We start from the raw sequence: 15,231 nt of genomic DNA on the forward strand, positions 1-15,231 counted from the left end.
ACTGGCACAGCTTCACAAGAGGCCGCTATATCAGAGTCCCTTCAGCAGAATCTTGCTGGCATGTACATTAGTATCTGGGTTTGGTGGCTGATGATGGGATGGATTCCCGGATGGGGTAGTCTCTGGATAGTCCATCCTTTCATCTAAGCTCTAAATTTTCAACTTCTTATTGAAACAGTTTTCCTATGCTATTTATGAAATAATTTCAGTTTTGTTGGTTTAGTGTGTGTGTGTGTTTAGGCCAGAGGGCAACTTGTAGGAATCAGTTATCCTTTTGGGTCCAGGGATCAGGTTGAGGCTGTCAGGCAGCAGGTACCTTCACTAACTAGATGAATCATTTTCTTCACCCACCTTACCATTTTCTTGTTAATTAAAACCATTCTGGGCTATGTGGCAGAAGCTGGGGATAATTTCTTTTCTTTTGAAGGCGTAGCTTCTGTGGGACCACCTTTTTTATTTTCTTATTTTTAGACGCTTTCAGAGGATGTCAGGCTGATCAATCAAACCCAGACATGCTTGGTAGGTGATGAGACAATTGATAGTACCTAGCCAATGTGGGACAAGGACCAAGGTGCCTCGTTCCTCCTCCTGGGAACAGATGACTGTGCCTTATATTTCAGAACTCTCAAAATTAGAAGTGTCATCACCATGCTGTCTACCAGTGCTGCCCACCCATTGGGGGAATGGGTGAGGGCTGCGATGAAGGTTCATGGGCATTGGTTGAGCTGAGCCTGTCCCATGGGTTGAGCTTTCTTGCAGGCTGTGTGGAGAGTGGTTGTAAGCTTGGGTTATGTACCCGGCTCACACCCTTTCTTTCAAGGGTGACTTTTTTTAGGTTGGCCCATTTCCAGAATCTCCATTCTCTCCCTATTCCATCTGTCCTCCTGTCTGTGTGCTGCCCACCATCTCCCAGTACGTTGTAGGAGTGACGGAAGTATGGACTTATTCCAGGAACTTTACCAGGAAAAGAAGTCCAGATAGCCTCCCCGGGATCCTAGAGCTGCATGTTTTCCGAACAGGTCTCTCTTCGTGCCCTGCACTTCTAATGCACATTGGGACACAGTTGGCGGGAAGGATTCCCACAGAACAAGGCCGAGGCCAAGGGGCGGTCTTTTCACACTTGAAAGAGCCTTGGTTGTCTTGATTTTACCAGTGAAATGTTTTTAAAGTAATGGTGATAGGTATATATGTTTTCTGGGAATGCTTCAAGTATCTGTAGCTCTTTTAGAAAAAGTTTACTGTCTAAGCAGTATTGGGGCTTATGTGACTGCACAGTTATTCTCTTTTAGTGACATTTTCCTGTTTCCTAGTACATGTTTTGGGAAAATTTTAGAAATCTTTTTTAACTGTGTCAGAATACTTTTATGGAAATATTTAGAGGCAGATTGATAAAATTACTCAGGTAATAAATATTCCTGACAACTTGAGTTGAAACTTAGGAGCTAGAAGGGAAAGAATCAACTCCTAAAGATTGTAAATTTTTGACCTCTGCATATGCACTGTTGCATGAGTGGGTATGTGCCCTTACATACACATTCTCATATACACTAATAATAATATTTCAGATAGAACATATTATGAACAATTAACAGAAACATCTCTGACTATTGTATCTCCTCAGTAGCATTTGATACTGTTTATGATGCCCTCCATAATAGAATAGTAGGTAAATCTCTGTTAGAGTGCCTACTGTCTCTCTCAGGGATTGCACTTTTATTTGTAGGAGATAGAAGATTAAAACAGATGTTCAGAGAAAGAAATTCAAGTGCTTGAAGCATAGTAACCTGTTTGAAGGATGTTGCCGATATGCTTTCCAGGGGTAGTTGGAGCTAACACTAGTCCGAGGCCCCTCCAGGCCCGATTGCTAGCATGCAGGGTGGAGTGCAGCACCTTCCCAGGGCCCGGCACTCTTCAGAGTTTAAGCCCTGAGGCCCTGGCCATGCTGCTAATGCTGGCCAGAGGTGGTGCTTCTTCTAGTCCTTACAGAGCCCTGTTGGGTCTAACTCGTTCCTAGTGCTGTCTCCTGACCTGTACCTGCACGTGAGGTGGGCAACCTTGTGATGCTTAACTGTTTCTCCCAGAGCTGCCAGGACAGAGGGGGTGCACTCTGCTTGCCTCCACCACTCCATCCACTGTGAAAGAGGGAGAGGAGTCTTCTGCTAAAGATTGTGCTCATTGCAGAAGCTCAGATTTTCTGTGTCTGTATCTTAAGTGCAAATTAAAACAGTTCATGTTGTGTCTCCTTTTATGGCTCTTATTAGAAGATCTCCATGCTATTTTGTTTGTTTTGTACTCTTCTGTGGCCTCTTTGTAAGGTCCTTATTATGCTTCCTTTGTAATTGAATTTTGGAGAGACACTGAGTTTTTCTGGTTCCTCATCATTAGTCTTGAAATGAGGTGAGTAGCTGTCAGTTCACTTGTGGTGTCTCTCTCTAGTTCTCATCTCTGCTTTCTGTCCAGTCTAATACTACAAGAAACCATCTGCTGCCCCACTTCTTACAGGATAATAATTAGAATAACAAGGGCACTTCCCTTCCACTCTTCCCCTCTTTACAGCCAGCCCTCTGCTCACTTGGAGGCTTTGAAGCTCAAGTGATGTTCAGCTCTTGCCCTAGATTAGCAGTCCTCAACCTCCTCGGTGCTTTGGCTCTTTCATACAGATCCTCATATTACCGGAACCCCCAGCCATAAAATTATTTCATGGTTACTTCATAATTGTAAGTAGCAACTTTTAGGAATTATAATGTAATATCTGATACGTGACCCACCACCTGAGAACTGCTGCCCCAGAGACATTATCTAGTGAGGACCCAGGGTGATGCAGGTTTAAGTCTATAGACCCATTTCCAAAGCCACACAGTCACACAGTATCCTTGCAGGGGCTCTTGTCTTCTCACCTATGTTCTGCTGTTTCAGTCTTGATACTAACTATGACTCCTCAGCGCTTGGGGACAGTGTCAGCCCCTCTTCTCCCCTTGCCAGCATGCCTGTGGGTTTTAGGCAGCAGGGGGATCATTGCCCGTGCCTGCCTTTAGAGACTTGTGCAGTTCCTGTAGCTTCCCTTTTCCTGGCTCTTTCACTCCCCTAAACTACTGTTTTGTTTTGCTTTGTTTTTGAAGGCATAACACATAATATATTTGTGTCACTAATAAAAGCTAGTATTTCTTACGCATTGTGAGCTGTATCACAAATTTATAATTTTAAGAGGAGAGGAGCAATTTGTTATACCTGAACAATAGTGATGTAGTCGCATATTTTAAAAAGTAATAGGCTGTTTTTTTTTTTAAACATGAATCTTTAGTTTTTTTTTGGTTTTTAGTAACAGCAAAAGTTTGTTGAAATTGTTACTTCCAGTGAACGGAAGACTTTTTTTCTGTTCTTTTGAGATGTGGTCTGAGTAGATCAGGATTGACTGTGAGTTATGGGTGTATGCCAGCATTCCTGTCTCAAACCTAAAACTTATACAACTAAACTTTGGCCTTGTTAATTTTGTTTTGACATGGTCTCATGTGATGGGGCCAGTCTTGAACTCGTGATCCTCCTGATCCTACCTCCCAAATGCTGAGAGAGGTAACTAACTGATAACCAACTTGACTCACTCTAATTTCGAAACTGTGCTGTAATTGAAATAGCTGGTGAATTTTGAAATCTTTGGTAACCTTTTGCTGTATTTCTACTTGGGGGTTTATTTTTATGTTTAATGGAAGGTACAGTTGCATCATGCACAATGAGACTAACTCAGCTGAAGGTTGTAAGTGGGTGTTTAAGCATCTTTGTATGGATATGTGGTCTTGAAAATTGCCCAGTTTTAGGAAATGTAAGGTCATAATTTACAACCCTTTGGCTTCAATTTCCCCAAGTAACTTGAATAACAATGGAAGTGAAAGCAAGGACTGGTGCTGGGGAGGTTTCTGACTACAGTTGGGCCCAGGCTACTTCTCTAAGATCTTCCCTCACCTCAGGGTATGCTTGGTGTCTGGTAAGCAGTGTGTGTGTGTGTGTGTGTGTGTGTGTGTGTGTGTGTGTGTGTGTTGGGGGGAGAGTTCGAACAATCGTGAGTGCGCACCCATGTGTGTGGATGTGTGTGGATGATGGGCTATCAGCTCAGCTTAGTGTACACTGTTTCAAAGGCTTTCTTCTACACTGGAGGATTGTTGGACATGCAAAGAAGGTAATTGATACATTTTCTTGTTTTTTTTTTTTTAAATTATTTTATTAGATATTTTCTTCATTTACATTTCAAATGCTATCCTGAATGTCCCCTGTACCCCCCCTCCCCTGCCCACTCACTCCCACTTCTTGGCGCTGGCGTTCCCCTGTATGGGGCATATAAAGTTTGCAAGACCAAGGGGCCTCTCTTCCCAACGATGGCTAACTAGGCCATCTTCTGCTATATATGCAGCTAGAGACACGAGCTCTGGGGGTACTGATTAGTTCATATTGTTGTTCCACCTATAGGGTTGCAGACCCCTTCAGTTCCTTGGGTAATTTCTCTAGCTCCTCCATTGGGGTCTCTGTGTTCTATCCTATAGATGACTGTGGGCATCCACTTCTATATTTGCCAGGCACTGGCATAGCCTCACAGAGATAGCTATATCATTGTCCTTTCAGCAAGTTCTTGCTGGCATATGCAATAGTGTCTTCGTTTGGTGGCTGATTATGGGATGGGCCCCAGGGTGGGGCAGTCTCTGGGTTGTTCATCCTTTCGTCTTAGCTCCAAACTTTGTCTCTGCAACTTCTTCCATGGGTATTTTATTCCCTGTTTTAGGGAGGAATGAAGTATCCACATGTTGGTCTTCCTTCTTCTTGATTTTCTTGTGTTTTGGAGATTGTATCTTGGGTATTCTAGGTTTCTGGGCTAATATCCACTTATCAGTGAGTGCATATCAAGTGCGTTCGTTTGTGATTGGGTTACCTCACTCAGGATGATATCCTCCAGATACATCCATTTGCCTACGAATTTCATAAATTCGTTGTTTTTAATAGCTGATAACAAATGAGGAAGGATCAGGTGGAACTGATTTATATATATAGCTCCCTTAAAAATGGCCCCATTTGGAATTGCTTCATTTATCATCTTGGAAATCATGGACTAGGGCCACTTGGAGTTCTGTGATGTTTTCCCCAGGAATTCATTTAATAAAATCTTCTTCATCTTTTTATTTATGGAGCTGGGGTGAACTGCACCTGTGCATGCTGTGTCCATCTTAACACAATTAGCTCTGGTAACATTTTAATATTTCCTCAGGTCTAAATGTGACTTGCAGAATTTCTACATAGAAGGGAAACTCATGGCTACTGAACTCAGGCCTGTAGACTGGATGTTTGTTGTGTTCACACTTTTTCTGGGGCAGGAGCCACATTTTCCAGTGAGCCAAATGAATTTATTGTTAGATTCAGTCAAAATAATTTTTGTTATTTTGCAGATTTTTTTCATAAATAAAAAGCGTAACATTAAAAAGCCTGGTTATGTGTTAGTGGCATTTCTTGGAAGACATTTGCTTAGTCCCAATGTCTATGCTAAAGGCCTTTTCTAAGATTATTGTATTGTTCACTTTAGGTAAACGCTGATAATAGCTTAAAAAACAACTATTTTGTTTGGAGAATGAATGAACTTTAATAGTCTATAAAGTTAGCTTTGTAATTCATGAGGTGTACTTTAGTTTTCTGTTAGTGGAATGTCAGTCAGTCTGTCCCTGCCACCTTCTGGAAGTGGTGTGAAAAGGCTCTTGTCATGAGAAAAGCAGCCCTTGTGTCTGGTCTGTGCTTAGACCCACACCTGCACTGTTAGGACAGTGAACCCAAGGACTCCATATCTTCCAGGTGCTGTTCTTAGTTAGGGAGGAATAGCACGCTGAGTGAGCAGATAGGCCTTGGTGTGCAGAAAGGCTGGGGAAGCATGCTAGACAGCTGTGGGAAGAGAGGTATGCTGAGGGAGCACCCTCTCTGTGGGTGGTTAAGGGACAGTCCAGGAGCTTTGAGGGAAGAACCTCTTTGCAAGTGCATTTCCAGTACCGGAATGTCAGTGCACATCTGTAATGTTAGTAACTTCTCTGCAAGTATGTGTCTTACAAGTTTAAAGTTTTGTTTTTTTTTTTCTTTTTCCTTCTTTGTGATTTGCTTTTTAAATGTGCTGCACAGCACTTAGTTGGCCATAGGCAAATGCAATGCTTCATCTCAGAATTGTGATGTGGCCTTCAGTGTGTTGCTAGGAATTTCTGTCATTTAGGTTAAAGTACCTGTACACAGCTTTGTCTCTCTAGCTCCTTTTTACTGAAGATGAACTTGTTCTTGATGCCATAGAAACAGTTATCTACTTAACTATTTAAGTGGTATTTATCTTAAGGATCTATAGTCTAAGGAAAAGTTAAATAAAAAACTGAAGGGTGTTGAGGAGAGATAACTAGTAGAACTCCCATTAAGTAGGTGTAGTGAGGAAAATTCTCACTGATGCCAAGGAAGGAAAAGAACCCTGGAAAGAGGGAAACTAACTGGAATGGGCTGGTTCAGTATTTTATTCAAGTAATGTGTGGCAGTTTATGTTGTGTGGATAGATACACAGATGGAGTGGTTAGACAGGCAGATGGGTGGAACGTTACTGCTGGTTTATTGATGCTCAGTTTAGGTGACAGCATTGTTTTGGATTCTTGATAAGGGCTCCGGCCTCCAGTGTAGCTTCCCCCATCCATCCTGTGTTCATGATGGGCCACAGTGCTACCTGGACAGCACAGCATTCCCCATTGTCATCCCATCTCCCAGCGGATGTCAGTGGTCACTGTGACTTTGTTCTGTGGACGTTTGGATTATACTTTAAACTAAATTTTATAAGAAGATTCTTATGAAGAAGCTGCATATTGAAGTAAGAACGGACTGGGTAGTACAGCTGATTCTTAGAAACTAAATTGAACACTTGAACACCTACCTGCTCCATCTATTCACCATAGGTGTCTGTAATTAATAATTGCCAAGGAAGCAGGCACATACCTTTTGAAACTGACTATTAGTCTCTGTGCAAGCTGTGCATACTTTTTTTTTTTTTCCTTGCTTTTCTGGCAGTTGCTATGTAGAAGACCAGCCTAGCCTTGAACTCAGAAATCCCTCCACTCCTGCTTGCAGGCCTGTAACTTCAGTCCCAGGGAGTCCAGTGTCTTCCCTCTTCTGGTCTCTGCAGGCACTTCTACATACCTACACACACATGACAGATACACATATAAATTCACAAATACACACAAGTAAACATTGTAAAAATCCTTTTTAAAAGTTTATAGTAAAATAAATGATGTTCACTGTGAGGAGCCCTAAGGTAACCAGAGTCTGGTGGCAGCTAGGTTTTCTTGGGACTCTGTAGTGCTGTGTATAGAATATTTCTCAGCATGCAGCTTCTCATACCTAAACTAATGTTTCACATGTACTATACTGTAAAGAATTGTAGGTCAGTGGACTGCTGAATGTTGCCATGACCTTTTGTGACTCTAATGCTAAGTTGAGTTCTGGGTCTCCAGAACTAGGTAAGCTAGGATACCTGGGTGCTCAGTGAGGAATAAAACCAGAGGATCAAACCCAAAGAGACTGTGGCTTTCATAGGTTATCAGGGTTCTGCTTAGTGATCTCTATTACTGACTTGTGTAAACTCTCCTTTGTAGCCATCACTGTGACTACCCTCCTTTTGGTGGCATCAGTTTGGTGCTACCTACTCTGCACTGATTAACAGTGTCCCTTCTGAGTATCACCTCTTAGATGTGGCACATGAAACATAATTTTTACTTTATTCTCTCATTTATTAAATCCCGACTGCATGTTTGCATCCCCTTTCCTCTCCCAGCCCCCCATCCCCACCTTCCCCCCATCCATCCTGCGTTCATTTCTCTCCAGAAAAGAGCATGCCTCCCATGGATATCAACCAAACATAATATATCAAGTTGCAGTGAAACTTGGTACCTCCCCTCATATTATGTCTGGACTAGGTAACCCAGTAGGAGGAAAAAAGAGCCTCAAAAGCAGGCAGAAGAATCAGAGACAGGTCCCCATTGACCCCACTCCTCCCTGCTGTTAGGCATTCCTAGCTATACACCTCTAATAAATATGCAGAGGGCCTAGGTCAGATCCATGAAGCTCCCTGGGTCTCAGGTCAGTTTTCGTGTTCCTGTGAGCCCACTTTAGTTGATTCTTTTGGTTTTCTTGATGTGTCCTTGACTTCTCTGCCTCCTGTAATACTTCTTCCTCTTCAGCAGGATTCCCTAAGCTCTGCCTAATATTTGGCTGTGGACGAAGCCTCTCTGATGACAGTTGGACTAGGTACTGATGTATATGTATATCCGAATATAATTAGGAATCATTTCATTGACTGTTTTTTGTTTTTTTTGCCAGTGGTGTTTGGTTCCATGCTAAGTCTCTGGGCTACTGTCTTCTGTGTCCTGGCCCTCCAGACAGTGTCAGGGTGGGTTCCCTTTTGTGGCATGGGTCTCAAGCTGGATCAATCATTGGTTGGATATTCCCACAATTTCTGCACCACCTTTGTTTTCCCCCACCCCCACCCCCATCTTGTAGGCAGGACAAATTGTAGGCTGGTTGGATGTTCCTGGATCAGGAGGATTAATATAGTAAAAATGGCTATCCTATCAAAAGTAGTCACAGATTCAATGCAATCCTCTTTACAACACAGTTTTTTTATTATTATTATTATTTTCTTTATTTACATTTCAAATGCTATCCCGAAAGTTTCCCATACCCCTCCCCCCACCTCTGTTCCCCTACCCACCCACTCCCACTACTTGGCCCAGGCCTTGCCTTGTGCTAGGTCATATATAGTTTGGAAGACCAAGGAGCCTCTATTCCCACTGATGGCCGATTAGGTCATCTTCTGCTACATATGCAGCTAGAAACACAAACCCCGGGGGTACTGGTTAGTTCCTGTTGTTGTTCCACCTACAGGGTTGCAGCCCCCTTCAGGTACTTGGGTACTTTCTCTAGTTCCTCCATCGGGGACCCTGTGTTCCATCCAGTAGCTGGCTGTGAGCATCCATTTCGGTGTTTACCAGGCACTGGCATAGCCTCACAAGAGGCCGCAATATCAGGGTCCCTTCAGCAGAATCTTGCTGGCATGAGCATTAGTATCTAGGTTTGGTGGCTGAACAACACAGTTTTTTGAAGAACAATACTAACTTTATAGGAAGAACCAGAAAACCCAGGATAACTAAAACAATCAATCCTGGGCAATAAAATAACTTCTGGAAATATCATCATTCCCGATTTCAAGCTGTACTACAGAGCTAAACCACATGGTATTGGTATAAAAACAGACAGTTGATTAGTGAAATCATATTGAAGACCCAGACATAAATCCACATACCCATGGGCACCTGATTTTTGATAAAGAAGCCAAAATTATTTAACAGAAAAAAAGAAAGCATCTTTAACAAATGGTTCTGATCTAATTGGATATATGCATATAAAAATTGCAGATGGATTTATTTCTATCACCCTGCAGAAAACTGATGTCCATGTGGATCAGAAACTCCAACCTAAAACCAGATACATCGAGCCTGATAGAAGAGAAACTGAGGAACACGGGGTAACTTCCCGAACAGAACACCAATAAATAGCACAGGCAGTAAGATCAACAATTAATAAATGAGACCTCATAAAGCTGACAAGCTTTATCAGGCAGAACAAACAGGACTTTTCTGTTGCAGATGTTCCCATGGGTGTTGGGGGCTGTGAGTCACTCACCAGAACAGTGGAAAGCCTGGGAGATGTGAACTTTGAGAATAGCACCTGACATGTAATTGAAACAATTCCAAAACCGGTTAAATGTGTCTGTCATCGAAATATATAGAATGGAAGTTCACATCATTTCCATGGCGCGTCATCATGTCTGATGAACTCTAATGCAGTCAAACTCTCTGGGATCGAGCTGAATTGGGGAGGTCACGCATGACCTTCCTCAGATGCTGGTTGGTAGCTGCATTAGCCCCTCAGGAATATAGGCATGCAGTGTTTGCTGCTGTTCGTGACATAGCTGTGCTGGACAGTCTCACTGGTGGAATACTGCAGACTTGTATAAATGAGTATTTTGAGTATGCAGAGCTTGGTATGGGAAATCTGAGATTGAATTTAAGAACACTGAAACTGTTTTCCTTTCTCTTAGCTTCAGTAACTTGTGATTGGTGGTTGGATATCCAGTTGCACATCCTCACATCAATGCACTGCCAATGGTAAGGTGCCTCTCCTTTTCTCCTGTCCCATGTTATGTTAGTGCTTTATTGCTGTGCTTATTCTTGTTTTTGAGAGACTCTTGAGAATTAAAAATTTCTCAAAAATCTCAGAAAGCTCAAAAGTTAATTATTTTAAAGATTCTCATTTTCCTGTAGGTTTTACGGTTACCTAGTGTCTTACTTTTTACTGTTGTGCAGAGTCACCATGACTAAGGCAACTTAAAGAAGAAAGCATTTAATGGGGGCTTATGGTTTCTCAGGGTTAGAGTCCATGACCACCAAGGCTGCGAGCTTGGCAGTAGTTAGGTTGGCACAGTACGTGGGCAGTGGCTGAGAGCTTACATGCTGAGACAACAGTCATGAGGCAGAGAGACCTAACTGGGAATTGGTGAGCTTTTGAGACCTCAGTCTACCCCAGTGATACACCTCCTCCAATAAGGCCACACCTCCTAATTCTTGCCAGTTTCAGAACCTAGGACCCAGGCATTTGTATACAGGGGACTGTGGGGGCCATTCTCACTTAGACTACTACATAGAGACAAAAATATGATGTAAATATGATCTTTTGTGAAATGAACTACATTTTGTGAGTAGAATTATTTTTGTTAAAATTTTGATATTGATAGTAATAATTCCTTTATTTTTGTTTATTACTTTAGTGAGATTTAGGACATTGTGCTTATCCTGATGTCACTAGTTAATATGCAGCTAATTGTATGATATTTTACATTTTTATTTAGTTGTTAACTTTAGGGGAAAGACACCTTTATCTCTTTAGAAAGGTTTAGAAGTCTTTGACTTTGAATTATAAATCTCAACTGTTATGTAACAATGACCATATTTCCTATCTGGTGACTTGTGGTAATTCAATAGTAGAGTTGTATTAAATTCCTGAGATTTATTTGTGCTGTGGGTTAAGTGATCTCACAAACTAAAATTCAGAATGATTTTATCCTTCTTTAATATTGTGTGTTTGGGGTACCTTTGCTTCCTGTCTTAGAATTTTTTCAATTAAAAATTTGACAATTTGTGTGTATAATGCATTTTGACATCCGTTTCATTTTCCTCTTTTAACATCCCCCTCACTCCCTCTGGAATAATCCTTCTCCCTAACATGTGAATGTGCCACCCACACCCCCTCTTTTTCTTCTTTTTGAGATTGGGTCTTCCTGTTAGCTTAGGTTAAGGGAGAATTCAGGGAGATCAGGCTGCCTCTGCCTCCTCAGTACTGGAACTGAAGGTGTGTGCACCACTGCATTAACCATAGGCTTAGTCAGGGTTCATTTTGGTGAATGGGTGTAGGGCTATTTGCTGGGGTTGAGACAGCTTTTCAGTGGCTACATTTCTGAAGAGAAAGGAAATCCCACCCCCAGCAGCCATTACCACCCACTGGAGCCTTTTAACCGGTATTCCTCCTACTTGGCTGTTGTGTGTTTGGGGATAAATAAATAGTAGAGCGAATGGCAGTCCTCCATACCCCACATTAATAATTGCTGAGATTTTATTACTTTTATTACATCAACAGTGATCTGAAAATATTAAATAAAAAGTTACAGAAATAAACTAGTGAACTTTTAGCTGAGCACTGCCATGTGAAGAGTGTGCTAAGCCCAGGCCTGTGTGAAGCTTCCTTCCCCAGGGATCTGCTCTTCCTGCCCGCTTGTCATTGAACTATCAGGGTATATGCATGCCAGTCCTTTCTAGTGTAAGGAAGAGACAATTTCCTGTTTCCCTCTGAAATTGTCATGTGCAGGTGTTTGGTGAGAGGGCCTGGTCCCAGTGACCTTTGCCACCTTCCCTGGACCATACATGGAGTTCATATTGCTTTACCTCTTAAAATGCACTTCACATGACTGGAACTGACAGTTTTCCTGTGCAAGTTATTTTATATTTTTCTCTGGAATTCATTGATGACCATGTCGTGTGATGATTTTTACTCTTTTGCTTCAAGCATATATTAGAGAGGAAAGTTATAGCTCCTTCTCCCACCCATGGCCTCTGTTACATATGTTCTTTCTGATAAGTTGTGCCCTGATGTCTGATTAGTGTAGCCATTAACACACCAGTTTTATTCCTAAATATTTCAGTATTAGAATGTGCATACTCCTATATAATTGCAATATCATTCTTCTGCTTTAAACTGGCATTGACGTTTTCATGTGAGAAGGAATATGAGTACATATTGCATTCATATTTGAAACCACAAAACAGGTGCTGTCTTCACCATTGTTAATGCAGCAGTGGTTGAGTGTTTAGAAGTCCGTCTAGACCTGCACCTCTGTCATTTCCTTTTCTCTGGGTATAAGTTAGGGCCTTTCTGGAAGCAACGTTCTAACCACACTTGTCTCTTCTGATTGTCCTCTTTTAGCTTCTGTATATGGTGTCTGGAAGTCCATCCATGTTGAAGCCAATAGCATGATTTTCTCTATCTTATTTGCCTGTTTTTGAGACAGGGCCTCGTTTAGCCTGGCTAGCCTGGTGCTTGATCGGGCAGGCCTGAACTCACCAAGATCCACCTGTCTTGTCTCCTCTCAGTGCTGGTAATAAAGGTGTGCACCATAACGCCTGTGCTGAAGAACACACCATCTTATGCATATTTTTTCTTTGATTAGTGTTTTGCTTTGTGGGCATTTGGATTGCTTCTGTTTTGGTTTATTCATGGTAGAGTTATATGAGATCTTGATTTCAGATTTTAAGAAGTTCTTTTTGGATTTCTGAGCAGGCTTTTTGGAGCAAGCAGGTGTTTTTGTTTATCTTTTTTGACAATTTCCATACTGTGGTCCAAATGTTGGTTATCTCATAGGTATGAGATGTTGACAGTTTTTAATAGCATTTACATTTCTTGAAATTCTTATGTTTTTTTTTATAGAACTGCAACAAGATGCCTAGTTACTGTGCACAGTTGATTTAATTATCCCTTTCTAACTGTAAAGTTTCCCCTACTCTATTTTGTGAATTGTATCTCTTTAGGAAAATGTTCATCTTTTCCTTGTATTTTCTGCAAATCAACAGCTAGGTCCAAGGGTTTGATCTAATCTTGGTTTCATCCCTCATTATGTAGAAGCCTAGGAAGGCTTTACCAGTACATCCCTGAAGAAGCATCTAATAGTTGAGAATGCTCATTGCTGATCATGACCTAGATGCCAAATTCATTATTCCATGAGTGTGCACAAACAATGTTTCTACAAAGAAAGCCTCTTGTGTCCTGGCTTATACAGGAGAGGCATGCACGTTTTGTTTTGCTTGTCTTTGTTTTTTCTTTCTTTACTGGTTTTAAATACTGACTTGTTTCCCAGGTTCCTAGAAGGTAGGGTTTGTTTAAGTGTTATTTCTTTGTGGTGTTATCATTACTGATGTCAATCAGATTTTCATGGTTAAGGGAGCCTTTTCAAGCTGACGTTGCAGTCTTTGAAATGATGTGAGTAGACATCATATGCTGTCTTTTTTTGTTTTTTGGTTCTTTTTTGAGACAGGGTTTCTCTGTGTAGCCCTGGCTGTCCTGGAACTCACTCTGTAGACCAGGGTGGCCTCGAACTCAGAAATCCGCCTGCCTCTGCCTCCCAAGTGCTGGGATTAAAGTCACCACTGCCCGGTGATATGCTGTCTTATGACATGACAGTTTTAATGTCCGTCATCTTTCTGCATGTCCCTGGTCCCCACATCAGTCCTGTTTGTTTTCAGTACAAAGCAGAAGTGAGGCCACAGTATTGGGTTCAGGAAGTGGGTTGATTCTGGGGCAGCAATGTATGTGTGTGATATAGTGTTTCTGATACAAACTTAACATTTTATTTTTAAAATACAATTCCTTTGCCAGTATTTTCATGATGAAAAAAACCTTAAGTGAAGTTTACATAAACTTGATTATTTTGTATACTTATGCATGTAATATACATAATAATTGGGAAATATTTAAAAATAAACAAGATTATAAAGAAAAAACTCACCAATATGTTAAGTATTAGTAATCATATTAATCATAGCTAATGTTGACTATATTGCTTACATATTAATAATATAATATGTAATTATTGTTAACAATCCTGGTAATTTTTATCCAGTGTTTTAATTATATTTAATAGTGAATAATAAATGACATGTAATTAAGTATATTAAATATAGAATTTGGTTCTCTGATACATCTCTGTATGTATGTAGTATGTATGTATGTATATAGCACAGGATGGCCTTCAATTCAATTTTCCTTTCGCAGCCTTTAAGCGCTAAGATTACAGTGAACCACCTGCCCCTCCAGAGCATAGCTCTGGATGTCCAGGATACCAAGAGCCAGTGCTCCTCTGTGATCTGGAAAGGGATGAGTGCTATGTTTATCTCCCCTCCCCCCTCCCCAACTCAGACTGGCCTCAAACTTAAAAATCCACCTGCCTCTGTCTCCCAAGTGCTGAGATTAAAGCCACCACTGCCAGGTGATATGCTGTCTTATAACAAGACAGTTTTAATGTCCGTCATCTTTCTGCATGTCCCTGGTCCCCACATCAGTCCTGTTTGCTTTCAATACAAAGCAGAAGTGAGGCTACAGTATTGGGTCCTTTAAATGCCCCCCCCCCCCCCCCATCCAGCTAGGTTACCAGGAAGTTTAGTGTTTTCCAATTGTTTTGTGTGTGTGTGGAGGGGGGGTAGGGATGCTTGTCTCACTCTGGCTCAAGTTGGCCTTGACCTCACCATTCCATCAACCTGACCTGACACATTTGCTTTCTGAGTTGCCAGGATGACAGACTTAGGGTCCACATTTCCTTAAAGTATTTAGGTAATCCTTGTGTGAGCACCACATCCAGACTGAGCATTTGTTTGGCTGCATTTGATTTATGTATATTATTTGGTTAAATTTTTGATTGGATACCTTTTCTTGGCGTGGTATAGTCTTGCTTTTTCTCTGTAAGTGCTTAAAAAAGAAAACAACGGGGCTGGTGAGATGGCTCAGCAGGTAAGAGCACCCGTCTGCTCTTCCAAAGGTCCTGAGTTCAAATCCCAGCAACCACATGGTGGCTCACAACCATCC

The 15,231-nt window shown here is 41.5% G+C and overlaps 1 protein-coding gene across 1 annotated transcript in view; it reads left to right on the forward strand.

Annotated features, from left to right (window-relative positions):
* The first annotated feature begins 10,147 nt into the window (after window positions 1–10,147).
* Tbl1xr1 (transducin beta like 1 X-linked receptor 1) overlaps window positions 10,148–15,231 on the forward strand; it is a 62,911-nt gene continuing 57,827 nt past the window's right edge. Inside the window, exon 1 of the mRNA XM_029537364.1 lies at window positions 10,148–10,214. The gene's annotated coding sequence lies outside the window, so the exon portion shown is untranslated. The remainder of the gene's footprint in view (window positions 10,215–15,231) is intronic.

The sequence above is a fragment of the Mus pahari genome, chromosome 4 (genome assembly GCF_900095145.1).
Source record: "Mus pahari chromosome 4, PAHARI_EIJ_v1.1, whole genome shotgun sequence".
Classification (NCBI taxonomy): Eukaryota; Metazoa; Chordata; class Mammalia; order Rodentia; family Muridae; genus Mus; species Mus pahari.